General features: G+C 49.5%; 1 pseudogene; it reads right to left on the bottom strand.

The window, feature by feature from the left end:
- The window catches only part of LOC144676124 (CD209 antigen-like protein C), a 43003-nt pseudogene extending 19718 nt beyond the window's left edge, over positions 1–23285 (bottom strand).
- Between the last annotated feature and the right edge of the window lie 2050 nt (positions 23286–25335).

Raw genomic sequence — 25335 nt, 5'->3', positions numbered from 1 at the left:
AACAACCTCAACATTGAAAAACACCAACAAATTCAACAACAACCTCAACATTGAGAAACACCAACAGATTCAACAACAACCTCAACATTGAAAAACACCAACAAATTCAACAACAACCTCAACATTGAGAAACACCAACAAATTCAACAACAACCTCAACATTGAGAAACACCAACAACCTCAATAACCTCAATATTGAAAACACCAAATTCAATAACAACCTCAACATAGAAAACACCAACAAATTCAACAACCCCCTGCCCGCTCTGTGTGACCCCGCCCCCTCCGCGCTTTGTGTCACCCCGCCCCCTGTGCGCTCTGGGTGGCCCCGCCCCCTGCGCTCTCTGGGTGGCCCCGCCCCCTGCGCTCTCTGGGTGGCCCCGCCCCCTGCGCTCTCCGTGTGACCCCGCCCCCTGTGCGCTCTGTGTGACCCCGCCCCCTGCGCGCTCGAGCGGAGCCGGCAGTTGAAGGGAAGCGCGAGAGGAGCCGGGTGAACAGGGGTGACTGAGGGAGTCGGTGAGGCGGGAACGAGGTGATCCTGTGAGTGCGGCCGGGGCAGCATTTACTACTCTTATTACTGATCGTTTTTAATGTCTTATTTTGTGATTCATCGTTTGTAAGGGACTATATTCTGTAACAGCGAGGAGCAGGGATGAAGGGCCCGAGAGTAATTGATATTATTTGATATTAAGTATCTTCCAAAAGGTTTAATTTAATTTAAAGGGGTCAGTCATGGCAGGAGAGCTCAAAGCCGTGGTGTGCTCATCCTGCTCTATGTGGGAAGCCGGGCACGTTTCCAGTGCCCGGGACCAGCCTGTGTGCGGGAAGTGTCTCCAGCTGCAGCTCCTGGAAGCCGGGGATTTGGAGCTGGAGCGGCGGCTGGGGACACGGTGGAGCATCCGCGAGGTGGAGAGTATCGTGGATAGGGACGTATAGAGAGGTGGTCACACCGTAGGGTCCATGGTTTGTGTCTGAGGGGGTCTCTCTCCTCCGTTCCTGTCCTGTCTGCTTCTCTCTCTCTCTCAGATGTGTCTCAGTCTTTCCTCAGACTCGATGTCAGGGCGAAAACTTCCTCAAAACTGTTTCTGCCTCTTGGTTCCATTTCACAATGACACTTCCCCTGAGATCAGAATGAGAGGCTGGTTGTACTGACTCCAGGAGCAGCAGTCCCTCTCTCACAATCTCTCTCACCATCTCTCTCTCTATCTCCCTCTCTCTCAATCTCTCTCACCATCTCTCTCTCTGACTCCCCCTCTCTCAATCTCTCTCACCATCTCTCTCTCTGTCTCCCTCTCTCTCAATCTCTCTCACCATCTCTCTCTCTGTCTCCCTCTCTCTCAATCTCTCTCACCATCTCTCTCTCTGTCTCCCTCTCTCTCAATCTCTCTCACCATCTCTCTCTCTGTCTCCCTCTCTCTCAATCTCTCTCACCATCTCTCTCTCTGTCTCCCTCTCTCTCAATCTCTCTCACCATCTCTCTCTCTGTCTCCCTCTCTCTCAATCTCTCTCACCATCTCTCTCTCTGTCTCCCTCTCTCTCAATCTCTCTCATCATCTCGCTCTCTGTCTCCCTCTCTCAATGTCTCTCACCATCACTGCCTCTGTCTCCCTCTCTCTCAATCTCTCTCACCACCTCTCTCTCTGTCTCCCTCTCTCTGTCTCTCTCACCATCTTTCTCTCTGTCTCCCTCTCTCTCAATCTCTCTGTCACCTTCTCTCTCTCTGTCTCTCTCTCAATCTATCTCACCACCTCTCTCTCTCTTTATCTTACACTCTCCAGATCTCTGCATCTCTCTTTATTAATCTCTTTCACCATCTCTATCTCCCCATCTCTTTCTCTGTCTGACTGTCTCTCTCTTTTTCATTCCTTTTGTCTCTCTCTGTCTCTCGGTTTCTGTGTAATTTTCATTCTCTTTCTGTCTCTCTCTCTCTCTCTCTCGCCCTCACTCTGTCCCACCAATGGTCCCCCAAACCCTCAGTCTCTCTCTCACCATCGCTCTCTCTCTCTCTCTCAATCTCTCTCACCAACTCTCTCCCTGTCTCCCTCTCTCTCAATCTCATTCACCATCCCTCTCTCTGTCTCTCAGCTTCAATGTCTGTCACCATCTCACACTATGTCTCTCTCTCTGTCTCTCTCTCTCTGTCTCACTCCCAGTCTCTCTCACCATCTCTCTCTGTCTCTCTCACTTGCAATCTCACTCAGCATCTCTCCCTCTCTCTCTGCCTCCCTCTCTCTCTCCCTCTCTCTGTCTCTCTCCCTCTCCCTCTCTCCCTCCCTCTCTCTGTCTATCCCTCTCCCTCTCTTTCCTTCCCTTTCTCCCTCTCTCCCTCCCTTTCTCTCTCCCTCTCTCCCTCCCTCCCTCTCTCTCTCTCTCCCTCTCTCCCCCTCTCTCTCTCTCTCTCGCTCTCTCTCTCTCTCCCCTCTCTCTCCCTCTCTCTGTTTCTCTCTCTCCCCCTCTCTCCCTCACTCCATCCCTCTCTCTGTCTTTCCCTCTCCCTCTCTTTCCTTCCCTTTCTCCCTCTCTCCCTCCCTTTCTCTCTCCCTCTCTCCCTCCCTCCCTCTCTCTCTCTCTCCTCCCTCCCTCTCTCTCTCTCCCTCTCTCTCTCTCTCTCTCCCTCCCTCTCTCTCTCTCGCTCTCTCTCTCTCCCTCTCTCTGTTTCTCTCTCTCCCCCTCTCTCTCTCTCTCCCTCCCTCTCTCTCTCTCTCTCTCCCTCCCTCCCTCTCTCCCTCTCTCTGTCTCTGCAGTTTGTGGACTGGCTTCTCCCGGTCCTGCCGGGAGTTTGGGCTGACAATCTGTGTCAGGAAGAGCGACCGTTCCGGCCTGGGACGTGGAGCCTCCTCCTTCCGTCCACATTGACAGCCTGACTGAAGCTCCTGACCCCCAAACCCCCCCTCCCCTCCCCCCATCTGTGATACAAGGAGGGCAGCGACCAAGAGCTCGAGTCCAGCTTGTTGCTGCTTCTCAATGTTGAGGTTGTTGAATTTGTTGGTGCTTTTCAATGTTCAGGTTGTTGTTGAATTTGTTGGTGTTTGTCAATGTGGGGGTTGTTGTTGGGATTGTTGGTGTTTTTCTATTTTGAGTTTGTTGCTGAACTTGTTGGTGTTTTTCTATTTTGAGGTTGTTGTTGAATTTGTTGGTGTTTTTCAATGTTGAGGTTGTTGTTGAATTTGTTGGTGTTTTTCAATGTTGAGGTTGTTGTTGAATTTGTTGGTGTTTTTCAATGTTGAGGTTGTTGTTGAATTTGTTGGTGTTTTTCAATGTTGAGGTTGTTGTTGAATTTGTTGGTGTTTTTCAATGTTGAGGTTGTTCTTGAAATTGTTGGTGTTTTTCAATGTTGAGGTTGTTGAAGTTGTTGGTGTTTTGCAATGTTACGATTGTTGTTGTATTCATTGGTTCTTCTCAATGTTGGGGCGGTTGTTGAATTTGTTGGTGTTTCTCAATGTTAGGGTTGTTGAATTTGTTGGTGTTTTTGAATGCTGAGATTGTTGTTGAAATTTTTGGTGTTTCTCAAGGTTGAGGTTGTTGTTGAATTTGTTGGTGCTTTTCAATGTTGACATTGTTGTTGAATTTGTTGGTGTTTTTCAATGTTGGGGTTGTTGTTGAATTTGTTGGTGTTTTTCAATGTTGGGGTTGTTGTCGAATTTTTGGTGCTTTTCAATGTTGAGGTTGTTATTGAATTCGTTGGTGTTTTTCAATGTTAGGGTTGTTGGTGAATTTGTTGGTGTTTTTCAAGGTTGAGGTTGTTGTTGAAGTCATTGTTGTTTTGCCATCTTGATGTTATACAATCTCACCTCGCACACTGGAATGCTTGATCTGAAATATGATCATCTTTCTTCTGCAGAATGTTGGAGGGATTTTCATCCCGGACACCCACGATTCTGTGATTATGGATTCGCTCATCAATCAGCCCCCTGTATCTGCAAGGACTCACCCGACTGTATCGGTCAGTTTGGAATAATCCAATCGATTCCCCAGGTTACTGCGAGGGCTGGCCAGAATGTGTTCAGTGAGTTACTAAGTCTTGTTTGCGGCATAATTGAGTGTCAAAGGCATTAAGAATGGGCTGAAACCAGCGGTTGACTCTTTTCCCTTTGACATCGCCGTCTGCCACTGGACCTACTGCATGCAGAAAGGCCCTGACCTGAAGCTTCTGCGTTTTCTCATGAAGGCCTGTTGCTGCTCAATACTGGAGACAATGGTGTTTCCATAACTCCCACTGCTGGCCTCTCTGCAGGCACTCGAGGCAGTCAAATGGACTGGGTAGGGGCAGGCACTGCAGACCAGGGATGGTCATCCTTACCTCCCTCCAGTGTGCTTCCTTCTTCCATCCATGTGTTACGAGCTGCTATCTAGCTGCTGTCACCCTGTGGTTCCTTCGAGAACAACCATGTGTTTCATGCATCAATGTCTCCATGGCTGCCACCATGTTATATAATGGTCCTTCCATTTTGGCCTCTAGGCATGGGACTTTGCTATTGGGTACCCTGCAGGTATCCTTTGGTATCTGCTCAACACTTGTTTACTAGTACGACTTGTAAAAAGGTTACAGAATAGGCACGTTACACCTAGGCATGATTCCAACCTCTCTCAAGAGTCCAACTCATGAGTGATTGATGTTATTGATATATCATCACCTATGTAATACATTAACATATCCCACCTGTTAACCCTTTATGCTCCAGAATGGACTACATGGGTACAATCTCTTAAAAAAGTTATTCAGGGGTGGTTCCAGAGGGCTGGAGATTTGCAAACATTGCACCCTTGCTCAACACAGGGTGAAAAGATAATCCCAGCAACTACAGGCCAGTCAGTTTAACCGCGATGGTGGGGAATCTTCTGGACACAATAATCCAGGAGAAAATTAATTGTCACATGGACAAACGCGGGTGAATTAAGCAAAACCAGCACAGATTTGTTCAGGGAAAATCCTGTTTAATGAACTTGATGGAGTTTTATTGATGACAGAGCAGAGAGGATCGATGAGAGTATGGCTGTAGATGTGGTGTACACAGACTTCCAGAAGGCATTTGATACAGTGCCACACAAGAGGCTTGTGAGCAAAGTTAAAGCTCACGGGATGAAAGGGATAGCAGCAACGTGGATAGATAGGGAGAAACTGTCCCATTGGGGGAAGGAGCGAGGAAGAGAGGGACACAGAATTCAGTTAATTGGTAAAAGAAGCAATTGTGTTTTTGTGCTCGTTGTGGTCACTTCCGAGGAAAACATAAGGACACCGAACACGCCTGAGGGATTGGTTACAGCAAAAGTAGAGAAATTGGGAGCAGTATTACAAAGTTGGAGATCTTGTACACGTGTCTGAGTTGGGAGGTTCCTCAGAACGAACTGTTCCGGACAGGAGAGAGACAGGAAAACTGTACTTCTGTCTCTCACCAGCTGTCCGAACGCAGAAGGTGTTTTGAATTCTTTGTGAAGTGTGTTGTGGTGTGTTTTCCCAAACCCTCAGTGTGTCTGATCCACTTTACTAATCACTCACAGCAAACTCACATTGTGATCAACTCGGGTTAGTTTATTTACATTTAAAACCCGGGGCAGGAATGTTCACAATGTCACACTCACACTCACACACGCACACGAACAAACACAAAAAAACACACACCCACGTACACACACACACACACACACACAGAGACGCGCACACACAGTGATGGAGGAAAGAAAAAGGAAACTTTTGCCACTATGGATCTTTGGACAATCCTGACACTCTCGTTCTGTGTCCCAGTCTCTCTTCAGGAACAATATTTCTCAATAGCAGCTGCCTCGACGCAGGGCAGTGCCCTTTTCTCACAGATGAAAGGGAGGTGATGGGTACAACTGGAATCCTTCCAGTCGGCTGTTCTGATAATGACACAGTTTTCATGACCATTTGCATTATTCCGTTCCGTCTGATCCCATCGAGTAAAACTGGGAAATGGGGAAATAAAAAACTACCGATAAAAATCCGACGCATTCCTGCACAGAATCAGCAAGATGAAACTGAAAGAATCAAGTCCTACCTGATGCATCATGTACAACGCAATTGAGAAACGACTAAAGTGCAGCAGGTTTGACACAAATCAGTATCTTACGACTGACATACGATATCCGTAAGTGACCTGCTATGCGGACAATAGTGGTCCCAGATTCAGCTCCGAGATGGAAACAGAATCTTTACAATGGGTGGGAATTTTATACTGAGTGAAGCTCCAGGTTGTTGAGTGTTTTGCTGGGTGAGTCTCTCTCTCTCTCTACGGGGCTGGTTGTTTTGCTGGGTGAGTTTCCCCCTGTATATATTTCTCTCCCAGCTGGAGTCAGGTTGTTGTTGCTGTTAAAATTCACTGTCGCCTTCTCCCGGTCTTTGCACTCCCAACACAGACCACAGGTGGCAGGACGTACAGCCGGGATGCGGCAGCGCCGGCTCAATATTCACACAATCATTGGCCTTCGCCCTCTAGAGGAGGAACCAGAGTCTGCAGGGACACCGCCCTCTGGAGGTCCGGAGGAGGCACTGCACACTGTGTGCACACCGCCCTCTGGAGATCAGGAGGATCCACACCCCGCCTCCTGTGCTGTCTGTGTCACCCCGCCCCCTGCGCGCTCTGTGTGACCCCGCCCCCTGTGCGCTCTGTGTGACCCCGCCCCCTGCGCGCTCTTTGTGACCCCGCCCCCTGCGCGCTCTTTGTGACCCCGCCCCCTGCGCGCTCTGTGTGACCCCGCCCCCGGCGCACTCTGTGTGACCCCGCCCCCTGCCCGCCCTGTAGAACCCAGCCCCCTGCCATCACCATGTGACCCCGCCCCTTGTGCGCTCGAGAGGAGCCGGCAGTTGAAGGGAAGCGCGAGAGGAGCCGGGTGAACAGGGGTGACTGAGGGAGTCGGTGAGGCGGGAACGAGGTGATCCTGTGAGTGCGGCCGGGGCAGCATTTACTACTCTTATTACTGATCGTTTTTAATGTCTTATTTTGTGGTTCATCGTTTGTAAGGGACTATATTCTGTAACAGCGAGGAGCAGGGAAGAAGGGCCCGAGAGTAATTGATATTATTTGATATTAAGTATCTTCCAAAAGGTTTAATTTAATTTAAAGGGGTCAGTCATGGCAGGAGAGCTCAAAGCCGTGGTGTGCTCATCCTGCTCTATGTGGGAAGCCGGGCACGTTTCCAGTGCCCGGGACCAGCCTGTGTGCGGGAAGTGTCTCCAGCTGCAGCTCCTGGAAGCCGGGGATTTGGAGCTGGAGCGGCGGCTGGGGACACGGTGGAGCATCCGCCAGGTGGAGAGTATCGTGGATAGGGACGTATAGAGAGGTGGTCACACCACAGGCTCCATGGTTTGTGTCTGAGGGTGTCTCTCTCCTCCGTTCCTGTCCTGTCTGCTTCTCTCTCTCTCTCAGATGTGTCTCAGTCTTTCCTCAGACTCGATGTCAGGGCGAAAACTTCCTCAAAACTGTTTCTGCCTCTTGGTTCCATTTCACAAAGACACTTCCCCTGAGATCAGAATGAGAGGCTGGTTGTACTGACTCCAGGGGCAGCAGTTCCTCTCCCTCACCATCTCTGTCACCATCTCTCTCTCTGTCTCCCTCTCTCTCAATCTCTCTCACCATCTCTCTCTCTGTCTCCCTCTCTCACAATCTCTCTCACCATCTCTCTCTCTGTCTCCCTCTCTCTCAATCTCTCTCACCATCTCTCTCTCTGTCTCCCTCTCTCTCAATCTCTCTCACCATCTCTCTCTCTGTCTCCCTCTCTCACAATCTCTCTCACCATCTCTCTCTCCGTCTCTCTCAATCTCTCTCACCATCTCTCTCTCTGTCTCCCCCTCTCTCAAACTCTCTCACCATCTCTCTCTCTGTCTCCCTCTCTCTCAATCTCTCTCACCATCTCTCTCTCTGTCTCCCTCTCTCTCAATCTCTCTCACCATCTCTCTCTCTGTCTCCCTCTCTCTCAATCTCTCTCACCATCTCTCTCTCTGTCTCCCTCTCTCTCAATCTCTCTCACCATCTCTCTCTCTGTCTCCCTCTCTCTCAATCTCTCTCACCATCTCTCTCTCTGTCTCCCTCTCTCACAATCTCTCTCACCATCTCTCTCTCTGTCTCCCTCTCTCAATCTCTCTCACCATCTCTCTCTCTCTCTCCCTCTCTCTCAATCTCTCTCAACATCTCTCTCTCTGTCTCCCTCTCTCAATCTCTCTCACCATCTCTCTCTCTCTCTCTCCCTCTCTCTCAATCTCTCTCACCATCTCTCTCTCTCTCTCCCTCTCTCTCAATCTCTCTCACCATCTCTCTCTCTGTCTCTCTCTCTCAATCTCTCTCACCATCTCTCTCTCTGTCGCCCTCTCTCTCAATCTCTCTCACCATCTCTCTCTCTGTCTCCCTCTCAATCTCTCTCAACATCTCTCTCTCTGTCTCCCTCTCTCTCAATCTCTCTCACCATCTCTCTCTCTGTCTCTCTCTCTGTCAATCTCTCACCATCTCTCTCTCTGTCTCCCTCTCTCTCAATCTCTCTCACCATCTCTCTCTCTGTCTCCCTCTCTCTCAATCTCTCTCACCATCTCTCTCTCTGTCTTCCTCTCTCTCAATCTCTCTCACCATCTCTCTCTCTGTCTCCCTCTCTCTCAATCTCTCTCACCATCTCTCTCTCTGTCTCCCTCTCTCAATCTCTCTCACCATCTCTCTCTCTCTCTCTCCCTCTCTCTCAATCTCTCTCACCATCTCTCTCTCTCTCTCCCTCTCTCTCAATCTCTCTCACCATCTCTCTCTCTGTCTCTCTCTCTCAATCTCTCTCACCATCTCTCTCTCTGTCGCCCTCTCTCTCAATCTCTCTCACCATCTCTCTCTCTGTCTCCCTCTCAATCTCTCTCACCATCTCTCTCTCTGTCTCCCTCTCTCTCAATCTCTCTCACCATCTCTCTCTCTGTCTCTCTCTCTGTCAATCTCTCACCATCTCTCTCTCTGTCTCCCTCTCTCTCAATCTCTCTCACCATCTCTCTCTCTGTCTCCCTCTCTCTCAATCTCTCTCACCATCTCTCTCTCTGTCTTCCTCTCTCTCAATCTCTCTCACCATCTCTCTCTCTGTCTCCCTCTCTCTCAATCTCTCACCATCTCTCTCTTTGTCTCCCTCTCTCTCAATCTCTCTCACCATCTCTCTCTCTGTCTCCCTCTCTCTCAATCTCTCTCACCATCTCTCTCTCTGTCTCCCTCTCTCTCAATCTCTCTCACCATCTCTCTCTCTGTCTCCCTCTCTCTCAATCTCTCACACCATCTCTCTCTCTGTCTCCCTCTCTCTCAATCTCTCTCACCATCTCTCTCTCTGTCTCTCTCAATCTCTCTCACCATCTCTCTCTCTGTCTCCCTCTCTCTCAATCTCTCGCACCATCTCTCTCTCTCTGTCTCCCTCTCTCTCAATCTCTCTCACCATCTCTCTCTCTGTCTCTCTGTCAATCTCTCACCATCTCTCTCTCTGTCTCCCTCTCTCTCAATCTCTCTCACCATCTCTCTCTCTGTCTCCCTCTCTCTCAATCTCTCTCACCATCTCTCTCTCTGTCTCCCTCTCTCTCAATCTCTCTCACCATCTCTCTCTCTGTCTCCCTCTCTCTCAATCTCTCACACCATCTCTCTCTCTGTCTCCCTCTCTCTCAATCTCTCTCACCATCTCTCTCTCTGTCTCTCTCAATCTCTCTCACCATCTCTCTCTCTGTCTCCCTCTCTCTCAATCTCTCGCACCATCTCTCTCTCTGTCTCCCTCTCTCTCAATCTCTCTCACCATCTCTCTCTCTGTCTCCCTCTCTCTCAATCTCTCTCACCATCTCTCTCTCTGTCTCTCTCTCTCTCAATCTCTCTCACCATCTCTCTCTCTGTCTCTCTCTCAATCTCTCTCACCATCTCTCTCTCTGTCTCTCAATCTCTCTCACCATCTCTCCCTCTGTCTCCCTCTCTCTCAATCTCTCTCACCATCTCTGTCTCTCTCACCGTCTCTCTCACCGTCTCTCTCTCTCACCATCTCTCTCTCTCACCGTCTCTCTCTCTCTCACCATGACTCCCACCGTCTCTCCGTCTCCCTCTCTCTCAATCATTCACACCAGCTCTCTCTCTGTCTGTCTCTCACAATCTCTCTCGCCCTCTCTCCCTCTCTCTTAATCTCTCAATGTCTTTCTCACCATCTCTCTCACCATCTCTCCCTCTGTCTACCTCTCTCTCTGTCTGTCTCTCTCTCTCTCTCACTATCTCTCTCTCCGTCTCCCTCTCTCTCAATCTCTCTCACCATCTCTCTCTCTGTCTCCCTCTCTCAATCTCCCTCACCATCTCTCTCTGTCTCTCTCTCTCAATCTCACTGTCTCTCTCTCTCTCTATCAATATCTCACCATCTCTCTCTCTGTCTCCCTCTCTCAATCTCCCTCACCATCTCTCTCTGTCTCTCTCTCTCAATCTCACTGTCTCTCTCTCTCTCTATCAATATCTCACCATCTCTCTCTCGCTCTCTCTCTCCCTCTCTCATTTTCTCTCACCATCTTTCTCTCTCTCTCTCCCTCTCTCTCAATCTCTTTCAATCTCTTTCACCATCTCTCTCTCTCTCCCTCTCTCTCAATTTCTCTAACCATCTCTCTCTCTCTCTGTCTCTATGTCTCAATTTCTCTCTCTCGCTCTGCCTCTCTCTGTCTCTAGTTGAACACCTGACTGATGTCAGTGATACGCCATCATCTACATCATACATTGGCATATCCCACGTCTTAAACCATTTTACTACACTTCCCCCAATCAACTAACCCACTTTCAGTGACGACATGAACCTATGCCTTTAACTCTCAACATTGCGTTTCTGTGGCTCCCTTTTTACAGCCACAGGTTTGAGCCAAATCCAGCCCCTCCTGTACCCACACCACTCCCCCACCCCTCTCCCCCACAAGTCACAGCCCCGGGGGATTCAATCACCCACAGAATTCTGGGCCCTGAGGCACGGTGTCTCGGAGGCAGGTGTGGGTGTTCCTCCCACGTCTGGCAGGACATGATCCTTCGTGGAATGGGAGAGCACGTCAGCAGCCATTCCTGGAAGCAGAGTATAGCTCATGGGGTGTCCGAGCTGCAAGAGACTGGTGTAGGATCCCACCTCCGAGACCCAGGCTGTCTGTTGGCTGTCACTGGCTAATGAACAATCGCAGAGGTTTAGATGTGCCTGAACAGTCACTGGTTATGAACGTCACTTCAGACAGACACACAAGGCAACAGGCTTTCCCCAGTCTAAGGCATGAGTTTCCCCTCCCCCACCCTTCACCAGGCGTATCTACCAATTAGGGGCAGGAGCAGGCCACTCAGCCCCTCCAGCCTGCTCCGCCATTCAATACGATCGTGGCTGACCCGACTGTGACCTCAGCCCCACATTCCCGCCCACCCCCCGATAACCTTTCACCACCCATTCTCCTCCCCTCCCTCTGAATCGGGCAACCCCTTATTTTTAAACAGTGACCCCAAATTCTAGATTCTCCCCCAAGAGGAAACATCCTCTCCACATCCACCCTCTCAAGACACCTCAGGACCTTATTTGTGTCAATCAAGTCACCTCTCACACTTCTAAACTCCAGTGGATACGAGTCCAACCTTTCCTCATAAGACAACCCACCCACTCCTGGTATTAGCCCAGTAAACATTCATGGAACTGCTCCCAATGCATTTACATCTTCCCTTAAATAAGCAGACCAATACCGTACACAATACTCCAGATGTGGTCTCATCAGTGCCCTGTCCAACTGAAGCATAACCTCCCTACTTTTGTATTCAATTCCTCCTCACAATAAACGATAATGTTCTATGAGCTTTCCTAATTACCTGCTGTACTTGCAGACTAACCTTTTGCAATTCATGGACTAGGACTCCCGGATCCCTCTGCATCTCAGAGCTCTTCAATCTCTCACCATATATATAATGTGCTTCTCCTTTATACTTCCTGCCAAAATGGACAATTCCACACTTTCCCACATTATCCGTCATGTGCCGGGTCTTTGTCATGTGACTCTTACATCATCATGGGGTGGGCGGTACTGTCCCTCCCGTCCCACGTGTTAACCCTTTCAACCCCAAGCACCTTAACATGACAAAGACAATGAAGGCTCTGCAAGGGAAGACTCACCTCAGAGGGAAGACTGGAGAACATCGACCTTCGAGCGTGTGGGACTAGAAGGGGATGTGGTGGCGTAGTGCTATTTTCACCGGACTGTTAATCCAGCGACCCAGGATAATGCCCTGGAGACGCAGTTTCAAATCCCAACACGGCAGAGGGTGGAATTTGAATTCAATAAAAATCTGGAGATTAAGTGATCATGAAACTATTGGCGATTGTCCTAAGAAACCCATCTGGTTCACTAATGCCCTTGAGGGAAGGATATATGCCACCCTTACCTGGTCTGGCCTACACGTGACTCCAGACCCACAGCAATGGGGTTGACCCTTCAATGTCCTCTGAGCAAGGGCAATAAGGGATGGGCAATAAATGCTGACCAAGCCAGGGGTGTCCACAGCCCATGAACTAATAAATAAAATCTCATGGACACCGGCAAAGAGCTGTTATGGAAGTATAATCATTCCTCATAATATTATTGTGATTTATTGTAAAATTAAGTGTTTTCGTGGGGTTTGGATAGTTTCTCTGTGTTCAATTGGCTTGGAGACAGCTGGTCTGGAGGCTAAGATTCATGAAAAGAAGCTCGGTTTGAAATAGGTAAACATGGCTGAAGTTTTAGAATGTGCGGTGAGGAGAATTGGCATTTTTAGATCAATCAGAGTAGTTTGAATTTCAAAGAGACGGTGGGATGTTTACGCCTTGCCAGAGAAGCGAGGCCAAGCAGTGTGTTTATTTTTCCCAATGGTTACTGATAGTATTAGCACCATAAAGAGATTTATATTATGCGAAAGGTAAAGATCCAATGACTTATGGGAACAATGGGATTTACAATAAAAGGGAGAAACATGTATAAAGGAGAAGAAGCTGTGTGTCACAGAGAAAGGCATTGCAAGATCTCCCAGAAGTGTGAAAAGCCTCCAGCATTAAGCTGCTGTCTACAGAAACTGAAGGTGGGAAAAGCCACTTTGGATTCTACTGTCCAGCGTAATGTGGTGATTTGCCTGGATCTGTTTAAAATCAAATTGGTTTTTCCTCTTGCCTTAATGGGGGTGTAGCTGGAAGCTCGATTAATTAGGGGCTTTTTGGAGTTATTACAGTAGTAATTTGTAGACCTGTGTATGTGCTTGCAATCATTTCACTTGTTAATGAACGTTTAATTAAGGTTTGTAAAAAATCTTTCAAGTCTTGGTGAACTTATTGTTACTGAATTCAGGGCAGGCATCTCGAAATAAAATACAAATTGCAAAACAGTTGTGACCGCATGATCAGGATTCCCTCGTGGATTTGATCTGCCTGGCACACATCATCTGCTGTGTCATAACAGAGCGTCGGGAGAGGAATGGTTAAAGCAATAGTGCGTAGGTTAGTGTATGAAGGAATTGAGAAGTTGGGAGCAGTATTGCAAAGTTGGAGATCTTGTACACGTGTCTGAGTTGGTAGGTTCCTCAGAACGAACTGTTCCGGACAGGAGAGAAACAGGCAAACTGTACTTCTGTCTCTCACCAACTGTCCGTACGCAGAAGGTGTTTTGAATTCTTTGTGAAGTGTGTTGTGGTGTGTTTTCCCAAACCCTCAGTGTGTCTGATCCACTTTACTAATCACTCACAGCAAACTCACATTATGATCAGCTCAGGTTAGTTTATTTACATTTAAAACCCGGGGCAGGAATGTTCACAACATCACACACACTCACGCAACTCACACCACATATATACACAACACATACACTCACACACACAGAGATACACACAAACACACACTCACACAAACAAATACTCACACAAAGAAACACACAAACATACACACACAAACACACACAACAAACACACAAAAAAAACATGCACCCACATGCACTCGCACACACACAGACGCACACATACACAGACACACATACGCACACACACATACACTCACACACAGACACAGTAATGGAGGATAGAAAAAGGAAACATTTACAACTATGGATAGTAACAGTACAAGAACCACGGAGATAAAAATGAGTTCACATGGTTTCCAGAGTCTGAGAAGAAAAAAGTCCAAAGGGTATTTCCGATGTGACCGAGTTTAATCCTGAGTCCAGTGGGAGCTTACTGCACGCAAATTGAATGCCTCGTTTCTGATATGACAACTATGGAAACACTGTAAGGAGTTGCTTCTTTGGCTGCAAAAGCAGGTTGGGGATCTCCTGAGTTAGTGAAAGTTGCTAGAGAAATGCAGGACATCTGTCCTGTTACATTTCGCTGGATTTATAATGGGGTTTTCCAATGTCAACTGTCATGCTGTCATTCCCGCCTCCCAACACTGGTGGCGCTGCAGTAGGCTCCTCCTGAGGGAGAAGGGGAACAGATGAACTTTCACCTTACGGACGTAGCCTCGGGCAGTCGGGGATTGTGGGGAAGGGAGGAGGGGCTGGGGATCTTTGGACAATCCTGACACTCTCGTTCTGTGATAAAAACAAAAAACTACTGCGGATGCTGGAAATCCAAAACAAAAACAGAATTACCTGGAAAAACTCAGCAGGTCTGGCAGCATCGGTGGAGAAGAAAAGAGTTGACGTTTCGAGTCCACACGACCCTTCAACAGAACTGAAGGTTCTTTTGAAGGGTCATGTGGACTCTCGTTCTGTGTCCCAGTCTCTCTTCAGGAACAATATTTCTCAATATCAGCTGCCTCGACGCAGGGCAGTGCCCTTTTCTCACAGATGAAACGGAAGGGATTGGAACATCTGTAATCATTCCATCCACTGGTTCTGATAATGGCGCAGTTTTCATTACCATTCCAATTATTCGGTTCACCCTGACCCCATCGAGTAAGACTAGGAATTGGGGAAATAAAAAATACCGATAAAAATCCTGCACAGAATCAACAAGATTCCTATAGCCCTGTACAAATCCCAAACTAATCCCACTGTCCCTGCTCTCTCCCCATAGCCCTGTACAAATCCCCAACGAATCGCACTGTCCCGCTCTCTCCCCATAGCCCTGTATCAATCCCAAACTAATCCCACTGTCCCACTCTCCCCATAGCCCTGTATCAATCCCAAACTAATCCCACTGTCCTGCTCTCTCCCCATAGCCCTGTATCAATCCCAAACTAATCCCACTGCCCCGCACTCTCCCCATAGCCCTGTATCAATCCCAAACTAATCCCACTATCCCGCTGTCTCCCCATAGCCCTGTACAAATCCCCAACGAATCGCACTGTCCCGCTCTCTCCCCATAGCCCTGTATCAATCCCAAACTAATCCCACTGTCCCGCTCTTTCCCCATAGCCCTGTATCAATCCCCAACTAATCCCACTGCCCCGCTCTCTCCTTATAGCCCTGTATCAATCCCAAACTAATCCCACTGTCCTGCTCTCTCCCCATAGCCCTGTATCAATCCCAAACTAATCCCACTGCCCCGCACTCTCCCCATAGCCCTGTATCAATCCCAAACTAATCCCACTATCCCGCTCTCTCCCCATAGCCCTGTACAAATCCCAAACTAATCCCACTGCCCCGCTCTCTCCCCATAGCCCTGTACAAATCCCCAAACTAATCTCACTGTCCCGCTCTCTCCCCACTGCCCTGTATCAATCCCAAACTAATCCCACTGTCCCGCTGTCCTCCCCATAGCCCTGTACAAATCCCCAAACTAATCCCACTGTCCCGCTCTCTCCCCGTAGCCCTGTATCAATCCCAAACTAATCCCACTGTCCCGCTCTCTCCCCATAGCCCTGTATCAATCCCAAACTAATCCCACTGTCCCGCTCTCTCCCCATAGCCCTGTATCAATCCCAAACTAATCCCACTGTCCCGCTCTCTCCCCATAGCCCTGTACAAATCCCAAACTAATCCCATTGCCCCGCTGTCTCCCCATAGCCCTGTATCACTCCCCAAACTAATCCCACTGTCCCGCTCTCTCCCCATAGCCCTGTACAAATCCCAAACTAATCCCACTGCCCCGCTCTCTCCCCATAGCCCTGTATCAATCCCAAACTAATCCCACTGTCCCGCTCTCTCCCCATAGCTCTGTACAAATCCCAAACTAATCCCACTGCCCCGCTCTCTCCCCATAGCCCTGTATCAATCCCCAAACTAATCCCACTGTCCCGCTCTCTCCCCACAGCCCTGTATCAATCCCAAACTAATCCCACTGTCCCGCTCTCACCCCATAGTCCAGTACAAATCCCAAACTAATCCCACTGTCCTGCTCTCTCTCTCTCCATGCGACGCTGGGACTCACCTCACTGGGGTCCCATCCACCCATTTCCAGTATCCTTCAGTCTCTCGATCTGTTAGTCCGATCCAGTAAGTCTCAGGATTGATAGATTTCTTTATGACATTCTGTAGCACATATAATGATATAGTGTCACCAGTTAGTATTACTGCCTTAATTCACACACAGTCATTCATATCCTCATGGACACACACTCATATACACACACACACACACATATACACACACACAAACACGCTCACACACACAGAGACACAGACACTCACACACTTGCCCTCACACAGACACACTCTCTCTCACACACACTCTCTCACACACACGCACACCTGATACACAAAATGCCCCAAACCCTTTCTCAGGAAATTCTCCCTCATTCCCTCTGATTAAATATCGGGAAGACTGAAGCCGTTGTTTTCCGTCTCTGTTCCAAACTCCATCCCCGAGTTACTGACTCCATCCTGGGAACTCTCTGAGTTGTGTTTAATCTGGAGATGGGATTCCCACCTCATATCCACATCGTCACCAAGACGGCCTCTTCCCAGCTCCGTAACATCGCCCAGAACCACCCCGGGCTCAGCTCATCGACTGCTGGAACCCTCGTTCATGTAGTGTAGAGGGAGCTTTACTCTGTATCTAACCCCGTGCTGTACCTGTCCTGGGAGAGTTTGATGGGGACAGTGTAGAGGGAGCTTTACTCTGTATCTAACCCCGTGCTGTACCTGTCCTGGGAGTGTTTGATGGGGACGGTGTAGAGGGAGCTTTACTCTGTATCTAACCCCGTGCTGTACCTGTCCTGGGAGAGTTTGATGGGGACGGTGTAGAGGGAGCTTTACTCTGTATCGAACCCCGTGCTGTGCCTGTCCTGGGAGAGTTTGATGGGGACGGTGTAGAGGGAGCTTTACTCTGTATCTAACCCCGTGCTGTCCCTGTCCTGGGAGAGTTTGATGGGGACGGTGTAGAGGGAGCTTTACTCTGTATCTAACCCCGTGCTGTCCCTGTCCTGGGAGTGTTTGATTGGGACGGTGCAGAGGGATATTTTCTCTCTATCTCATTCTCACAGATGCGTCTGTCATTCTCATCTGTTCCTGTTCTGTATTTATGATGATGAGGTGTGAATTTTTGGATTCACAAAGTCGTTTTGCCGAGTCCCAGTTTACTTCATCTGTTGAGAATTTATAGCAAAACAAAAACAGAATTACCTGGAAAAACTCAGCAGGTCTGACAGCATCGGCGGAGAAGAAAAGAGTTGACGTTTTGAGTCCTCATGACCCTTCAGCAGAACTTGAAGGGTCGTGAGGACTCGAAACGTCAACTCTTTTCTTCTGCGCCGATGCTGCCAGACCTGCTGAGTTTTTCCAGGTAATTCTGTTTTTGTTTTCGATTTCCAGCATCCGCAGTAGTTTTTTGTTTTTATCTATAGAATCTATAGCAATGTTGATTATGAAATTTCCAACCGCTCGGACAGGGAGACTCTGCAAAATTATAAAGGCTTAATTCAGAGAAATACCTCGTAACATTAGGAACAGGAGGAGGCCATTCAGCCCCTCTCGAGCCTGTTGCACAGGAACAGGAGGAGCCCATTCGGCCCCTCTCGAGCCTGTTACACAGGAACAGGAGGAGGCCATTCAGCCCCTCTCGGGTATTTTACACCATTCTATTGGATCTGTTCTGTATCTTAACTCCCTCGGTTCCGTGTCCCTCCATCCCCAACAACAATCCCTCAATCTCAGTTTTGACGATTCCCTTTGACCTCCGGCCCCCACAGTTTATTTCGGGGGTTGGGGGGGAGAGTTCCTGATTTCCGCTCCCCTTTCTGTGAAGAGGTGTTTCCTGATGTCCCCCCTGAACGTCCTGGCTCGAATTTTAACCTCCTTCCCGCTTGTTCTCGACTCCCCCTCCCCGGCTCCCCCCACAACCCACCGGATCAGAGGAAATAGTTTCTCCCCATCGACCCAATCGAATCTCTTTATTGCTTTCAACGCCTCGGGTCCGGTCGCCGTGGTTTCACCTGTAGGCCTCAGGCTTCAAGTTTGGATCGACCACCTGCACCTTATCCAATCCCTTCAATCTGTCAGACAGACCCCACCCCCCCGATCGATTCATCCCCTCGCCTGTCCCAAACTCCGGGAGGCAGAGGCCGGGATAGTGCGGCCTTCCTCCGCTTGGAGATTGAGGCCTTGACTGAAGGATGGGGAGGATGGGGGTGGGGAGTCAGGGGGTGGGGGCGGGGAGTCAGGGGGTGGGGGCGGGGAGTCAGGGGGTGGGGGCGGGGGCGGGGAGTCCGGGGGTGGGGGCGGGGAGACGGGGTGGGGGTGGGGGTGGGGAGACAGGGGGTGGGGGTGGGGAGACAGGAGGTCGGGGCTGGGGGTGGGGAGACAGAGGGTGGAGGTGGGGAGACAAGAGGAGGGGATGGGGAGACAGGGGGTGGGGGTGGGGAGACAAGAGGAGGGGATGGGGAGACAGGGGGTGGGGGTGGGGAGACAAGAGGTGGGGATGGAGAGACAGGGGGTGGGGGTGGGGAGACAAGAGGTGGGGATGGGGAGACAGGGGGTGGGGGTGGGGAGACAGGGGCTGGGGGTGGGAAGACAGTGGGTGGGGGCGGGGAGACAGGAGGTGGTGGCAACCCCAAAGGGGCAGAGCGTGGGATGTTGGAGGAGGGGGCAGGAGTACGGCCGGCAGCTCCCACTCACCTGAACAGCTTTGGAGCATTGGGCAGAGCGATCGCGCTGTCTCGGACAATTTCTGGAACTTTCCATCCAGCTTTGTCAGGTTCTGCAGGGCAATGGCCAAGGTCCGGTTCAGGGGGTCAGCACCACCGCACTCCTTGTTCATCTGTAGAATTGAGAGACAGAGGCAGAGTGAGTGATAGTGTGGGATATATCAGAGTGCTACAGCGAGGGGTGTGGGATATATCAGAGTGTTACAGTGAGGGGTGTGGGATATATCAGAGTGCTACAGCGAGGGGTGTGGGATATATCAGAGTGCTACAGCGAGGGGTGCGGGATACATCAGAGTGTTACAGCGAGGGGTGCGGGATATATCAGAGTGTTACAGTGAGGGGTGTGGGATATATCAGAGTGCTACAGCGAGGGGTGCGGGATACATCAGAGTGTTACAGCGAGGGGTGCGGGATATATCAGAGTGTTACAGTGAGGGGTGTGGGATACATCGGAGTGTTACAGTGAGGGGTGTGGGATATATCAGAGTGTTACAGTGAGGGGTGTGGGATGTATCAGGGTGTTACAGTGAGGGGTGTGGGATGTATCAGGGTGTTACAGTGAGATGTTCCTCCCCGTACCGTGGACTGAGAGACCTGTAATAATTGCGAAGTTGCAGATTAAGTCAATGAGTCCGACCACGATGGGACATCTGGATTTTTTTGATCTTTTTCCTCTAGCTGTTTCCTGCCCAGTTTTACCTGGAATAGAGAAGTAAAGATTGACCCATGTTGAGCAGCCTGTGTAACTGCACGGAACAGACAATGGTGACGTATCTACCCCCCTTATCGAGAGAAACAACAACCACGTTACTCGTTTATATCCCTCGTTTCACATCCCAGCACAGGGTACAGGAGGGTTATCAAAGAGAATCGAACACCGAGTCACACAGGGAGATATTAGGGACAGGAAACCAAAAGCTCAGACACAGAGATCAGTACAAGGAGCATCTTAAAGGAGGAGACAGAGAGACAGAGAGAGAGAGAGGGAAAGAAGCAGAGAGTGAGGCAGAGAGAGAGAGGATGGGAGAGCGAGACAGAGACAGTGATCGAGACAGAGAGGGAGAGGCGGAGAGGTTGTGGGAAGCAATTTCAGAGTTTAGGCCCCCAGGCAGCTGAAATCCCAGCTGCGAATGGCGGAGCGATGGTAATCGGGGAACGCACGAGAGGCCGGAATTGGAGGAACACCAAGAACTCAGGGGGTTGTAGGTGGTTGCAGAGATAGGGAGGGGTGTAGTGGCTGGAGGCGGTTACAGAGATAGGGAGAGGTGTAGTGGCTGGAGGAGGTTACAGAGATAGGGAGGGTTGTAGGGGCGGGAGGAGGTTACAGAGATAGGAAGGGGTGTAGGAGCTGCAAGAGGTTACAGAGATAGGGAGGTTTGTAGGTAATGGAGGAGGTCCAGAGATGGGGAGGGTTTTATGGGCTGGGGCAAGTTACAGAGATAAGGTGGGGTGTAGGGTCTGGAGGAGGTTGCAGAGATAGGGAGGGTTGTAGGTACTGGAGGAGGTTTACAGAGATACGGAGGGGTGTCGTGGCTGGAGGGGTTTACAGAGATAGGGAAGGTTGTAGGTAATGGAGGAGGTTACAGAGATAGGGTGCGTTATAAGCGCTGGAGGAGGTTACAGAGATAGGGTAGGTTGTAGGCACTGGAGGAGGTTACAGAGATAGGGAGGGGTGTAGGGTCTGGAGGAGGTTAAAGAGATAGGGAGGGTTGTAGATAATGGAGGATGTTACAGAAATAGGTAGGGTTGAAGGGGCTGGAGGAGGTTACAGAGATAGGGAGGGTTGTAGGTACTGGAGGAGGGCTACAGAGATAGGGATGGGTGTAGGGTCTGGAGAAGGTTACAGAGATAGGGTGGTTTGAAAGGGATGGAGGAGGTTACAGAGTTTGGGAAGGTTGTCGGGGTTGGAGGGGGTTACAGTGATAGGGAGGGGTATAGGGGCTGGAGGAGGTTACAGAGATACGGAGAGTTGTAGGGGCTGGAGGAGGATACAGAGGTAGGGAGGGGTGTAGGGGCTGGAGGAAGTAACAGAGATAGGGAGCATTGCAGGGGCTGGAGGACAATACAGAGCTAGGGAGGGATGTAGGGGCTAGAGGAGGTTACAGAGATAGGGAGGGCTGTAGGGGCTGGAGGAGGTTACAGAGTTAGGGAGGGTTTTAGTGGCTGGAGGAGGTTACAGAGATGGTGAGGTGAATCCCTTCACCCTTCACCACGTCCCTCCCCTCGACTACCCTGAACCATTTTGACCTCTGACCCCATACTCCCAGGTTGACTGACCTTTGCCCGGGGTCACCTCTGGGCCGTGGTTCTGCTGCGGACTCCACGGAGTGAAGTTGACTTGGGCGTAACTTGGACTCTCGTGGGTGAACAGGAACCGAGAGAGATGGAGCGAGGGAGTGAGAAGCAATGAAGTACGTGAGGACAGTTTGGTCAGTACGTGTGACGTAGGTGGGAAGCAGAGGACAACGACAGAGCAACAACACGCACACCGACATATCACTCAGATCTGGAGAACGCCAAGACCTAACCAGAACGTAGCCAGGTGCTTCTTGAATTCTTGCTTTACCAGCTACAGGCAGTTGACACGTAAATGCGACTTAGCAAAGACTTAATTCACCAATAGAACAAGTGTAACACAAAACAAGCAGGCATGGAAACCGAGGAACAGCAGGCACATAGATACGGTGTGATCATCACGTGGCTGAGGTCTAACAGAAAAACAGCTAAGATACAACGGATGTGTGATGGACGTGTAAGCGAAGTGTAATTGAGACGTAACACACATGCAACTAAGAAGCAAGTGACACACTACAGGAGTACAACAGGGACAGGACTCATGCTTAACTGTGATGTTACTACGATGCAATGGAAACGGAACTGAGATGTAAATGACAGGGAAGAGGGGCGTCGCACAGTTGTGACAGTCAGAGGGTATTCGATTTCCAAACAGAGATTAGCAGACCCATAACTAAGGTCAAACAGATACGTAACTAACGTGTAACAGGCAGAGAGGAGATGGATCAGGTACGATATTGACTCAGGTGTAACTTAAGATGAAACTGAAAGAATCGGGCTATCTAATGCATCATGTAAAACACAATTGAGAAACGACTAAAGTGCAGCAGGTTTGACACAAATAAGTATCTTACGACTGACATACGATATCTGTAACTAACCTGTTGTACGGACCTCAGATGTCCCGGAGGCAGGAAGAAGATTCAGCTCCGCATACAAGATCTCCGGATCGTCTGGAAAACGGAAACAGAAACTATACAATGGATGAGAGTTAGATACAGAGTAAAGCTCCCTCTACACTGTCCCCATCAAACACTCCCAGGACAGGTACAGCACAGGGTTAGATACAGAGTAAAGCTCCCTCTACACCGTCCCCATCAAACAATCCCAGGACAGGTACAGCACGGGGTTAGATACAGAGTAAAGCTCCCTCTACACCGTCCACATCAAACACTCCCAGGACAGGTACAGCACGGGGTTAGATACAGAGTAAAGCTCCCTCTACACCGTCCACATCAAACAGTCCCAGGACAGGTACAGCACAGGGTTAGATACAGAGTAAAGCTCCCTCTACACCGTCCACATCAAACACTCCCAGGACAGGTACAGCACAGGGTTAGATACAGAGTAAAGCTCCCCCTACACTGCCCCCATCAACCACCCCCAGGACACGTACAGCACTGGGTTAGATAAAGCTAAAGCTCCCTCTACACCGTCCCCATCAAACACTCCCAGGACAGGTATAGCACGGGGTTAGATACAGAGTAAAGCTCCCTCGACACTGTCCCCATCAAACACTCCCAGGACAGGTACAGCATGGGGTTAGCTACAGAGTAAAGCTCCCTCTACAACGTCCCCATCAAACACACCCAGGACAGGTACAGCATTGGGCTAGATACTGCATAAAGTTCCCCCTCTCTCTCAATCTCACTATGTTCCCCCCTCTCACTCCCTCTCACTCTCACTCTCAATCTCTGTCACCATCTCTCTGTCTCACTCACTCTCAACCTCTCCATTTGTCTGCCTCTCTCTTTCTGAATCTCTGCCTCTCTCTCTCCCGCTCCGTCTCTCTCTCTCCCTCCATTGAACAGTTTAACCTACGTTCACTGGGGGCTGTCGTGTTGTTTTTGATGTGTCTCACATTCATGTAGTCGGTGTCCTGCTCCATGGTTTGTGTCTGAGGGGTCTCTCTCCTCCGTTCCTGTCCTGTCTGCTTCTCTATCTCTCTCAGATGTGTCTCAGTCTTTCCTCAGACTCAATGTCAGGGTGAAAACTTCCTTAAAAATGTTTCTGCCTCTTGGTTCCATTTCACAATGACACTTCCCCGGAGATCAGAATGAGAGGCTGGTTGTACTGACTCCAGGGGCAGCAGTTCCTCTCTCTCAATCTCTCTCACCATCTCTCTCTCTGTCTCCCTCTGTCTCAATCTCTATCACCATCTCTCTCTCTCTGTCTCCCTCTCTCTCAATCTCTCTCACCATCTCTCTCTCTGTCTCCCTCTCTCTCAATCTCTCTCATCATCTCTCTCTCTCCCTGTCTCTCTCTCTCTGTCTGACAGTCTGTCTCTCTTTTCCATTCCTTTTTATTCTGTCTTTGTCTCTCAGTTTCTCTATAATTTTCATTTTCTTTCTGTCTTTCTGGCTCTCTTTCTCTATTGACCTCTTTTACTGACCCTCCATCTGTCCCCCGACCCGTCAGTCTCTCTCTATCCCTCTCTGTCTCCCTCTTTCTTTCACTCTCTCCCTCTCGCTCTCTCTCCCTCTCGCTCTCCCTCTCTCTCTATCCCTCTCTCTATTGAACAGTTTAACCTACGTTCACTGGGTGCTGTTGTGTTGTTTTTGATGTGTCTCATATTCATGTAGTTGGTGTCCTGTTCCATGGTTTGTGTCTGAGGGGGTCTCTCTCCTCCGTTCCTGTCCTGTCTGCTTCTCCTTCTCTCTCTCAGATGTATCTCAGTCTTTCCTCAGACTCGATGTCAGGGCAAAAACTTCCTCAAAACTGTTTCTGCCTCTTCGTTCCATTTCACAATGACACTTCCCCGGAGATCAGAATGAGAGGCTGGTTGTACTGACTCCAGGGGCAGCAGTCCCTCTCTCTCAATCTCTCTCACCATCTCTCTCTCTGTCTCCCTCTCTCTCAATCTCTCTCACCATCTCTCTCTCTGTCTCCCTCTCTCTCAATCTCTCTCACCATCTCTCTCTCTGTCTCCCTCTCTCTCAATCTCTCTCACCCTCTCTCTCTCTGTCTCCCTCTCTCTCACCATCTCTCTCTCTGTCTCCCTCTCTCTCAATCTCTCTCACCATCTCTCTCTCTGTCTTCCTCTCTCTCAATCTCTCTCACCATCTCTCTCTCTGTCTCCCTCTCTCTCAATCTCTCTCACCATCTCTCTCTCTGTCTCCCTCTCTCTCAATCTCTCTCACCATCTCTCCCTCTCTCTCCCTCTCTCTCAATCTCTCCCACCATCTATCTCTCCCTCTCTCTTCCTCTCTCTCTCTCTCTCTCCCTCCCTGTCTCCCCACCTCTCTCTCTCTCTCTCTCCCCCCCTCTCTCTCTCCCTCTCTCTCTCTCTCTCCCTCTCTCTCTCTCTCCCTCTCTCTCTCTCTCTCCCCCCCTCTCTCTCTCTCTCCCTTTCTCTCTCTGTATGTCCCTGCAGTTTGTGGGTTGGCTTCTCCCTACCCCCAAATACCCCCCCTCACCCCGTCTGTGATACAAGGAGGGCAGCGCCCGAGAGCTCGAGTCCAGCTTGTTGGTGCTTCTCAATGTGGGGGTTGTTGTTGAATTTGTTGGTGTTTCTCAATGTTGAGGTTGTTGTTGAATTTGTTGGTGCTTCTCAATGCTGAGGTTGTTGTTGAATTTGTTGGTGTTTTTCAATGTTGAGGTTGTTGTTGAATTTTGAGGTTGTTGTTGAATTTGTTGGTGCTTCTCAATGTTGAGGTTGTTGTTGAATTTGTTGGTGTTTTTCAATGTTGAGGTTGTTGTTGAACTTGTTGGTGTTTTTCAATGCTGAGGTTGTTGTTGAATTTGTTGGTGTTTTTCAATGTTGAGGTTGTTGTTGAATTTGTTGGTGCTTCTCAATGTTGGGTTTGTTGTTGAATTTGGTGTTTTTCAGTGTTGAGGTTGTTATTGAATTTGTTGAGGTTGTTGTTGAATTTGTTGGTGTTTTTCAATGTTGAGGTTGTTGTTGAATTTGTTGGTGTTTTTCAATGTACACATAGGCACAAATTCTAAAAGAATATTACTCTGGGGTGTTTCCAGAGGACTTGAGAATTGCAAGCGTTACCC

Source organism: Cetorhinus maximus, unplaced genomic scaffold (assembly GCF_964194155.1).
Source record: "Cetorhinus maximus unplaced genomic scaffold, sCetMax3.hap1.1 HAP1_SCAFFOLD_1370, whole genome shotgun sequence".
NCBI lineage: Eukaryota > Metazoa > Chordata > Chondrichthyes > Lamniformes > Cetorhinidae > Cetorhinus > Cetorhinus maximus.
This window is presented reverse-complemented; position numbering and strand designations above follow the sequence as displayed.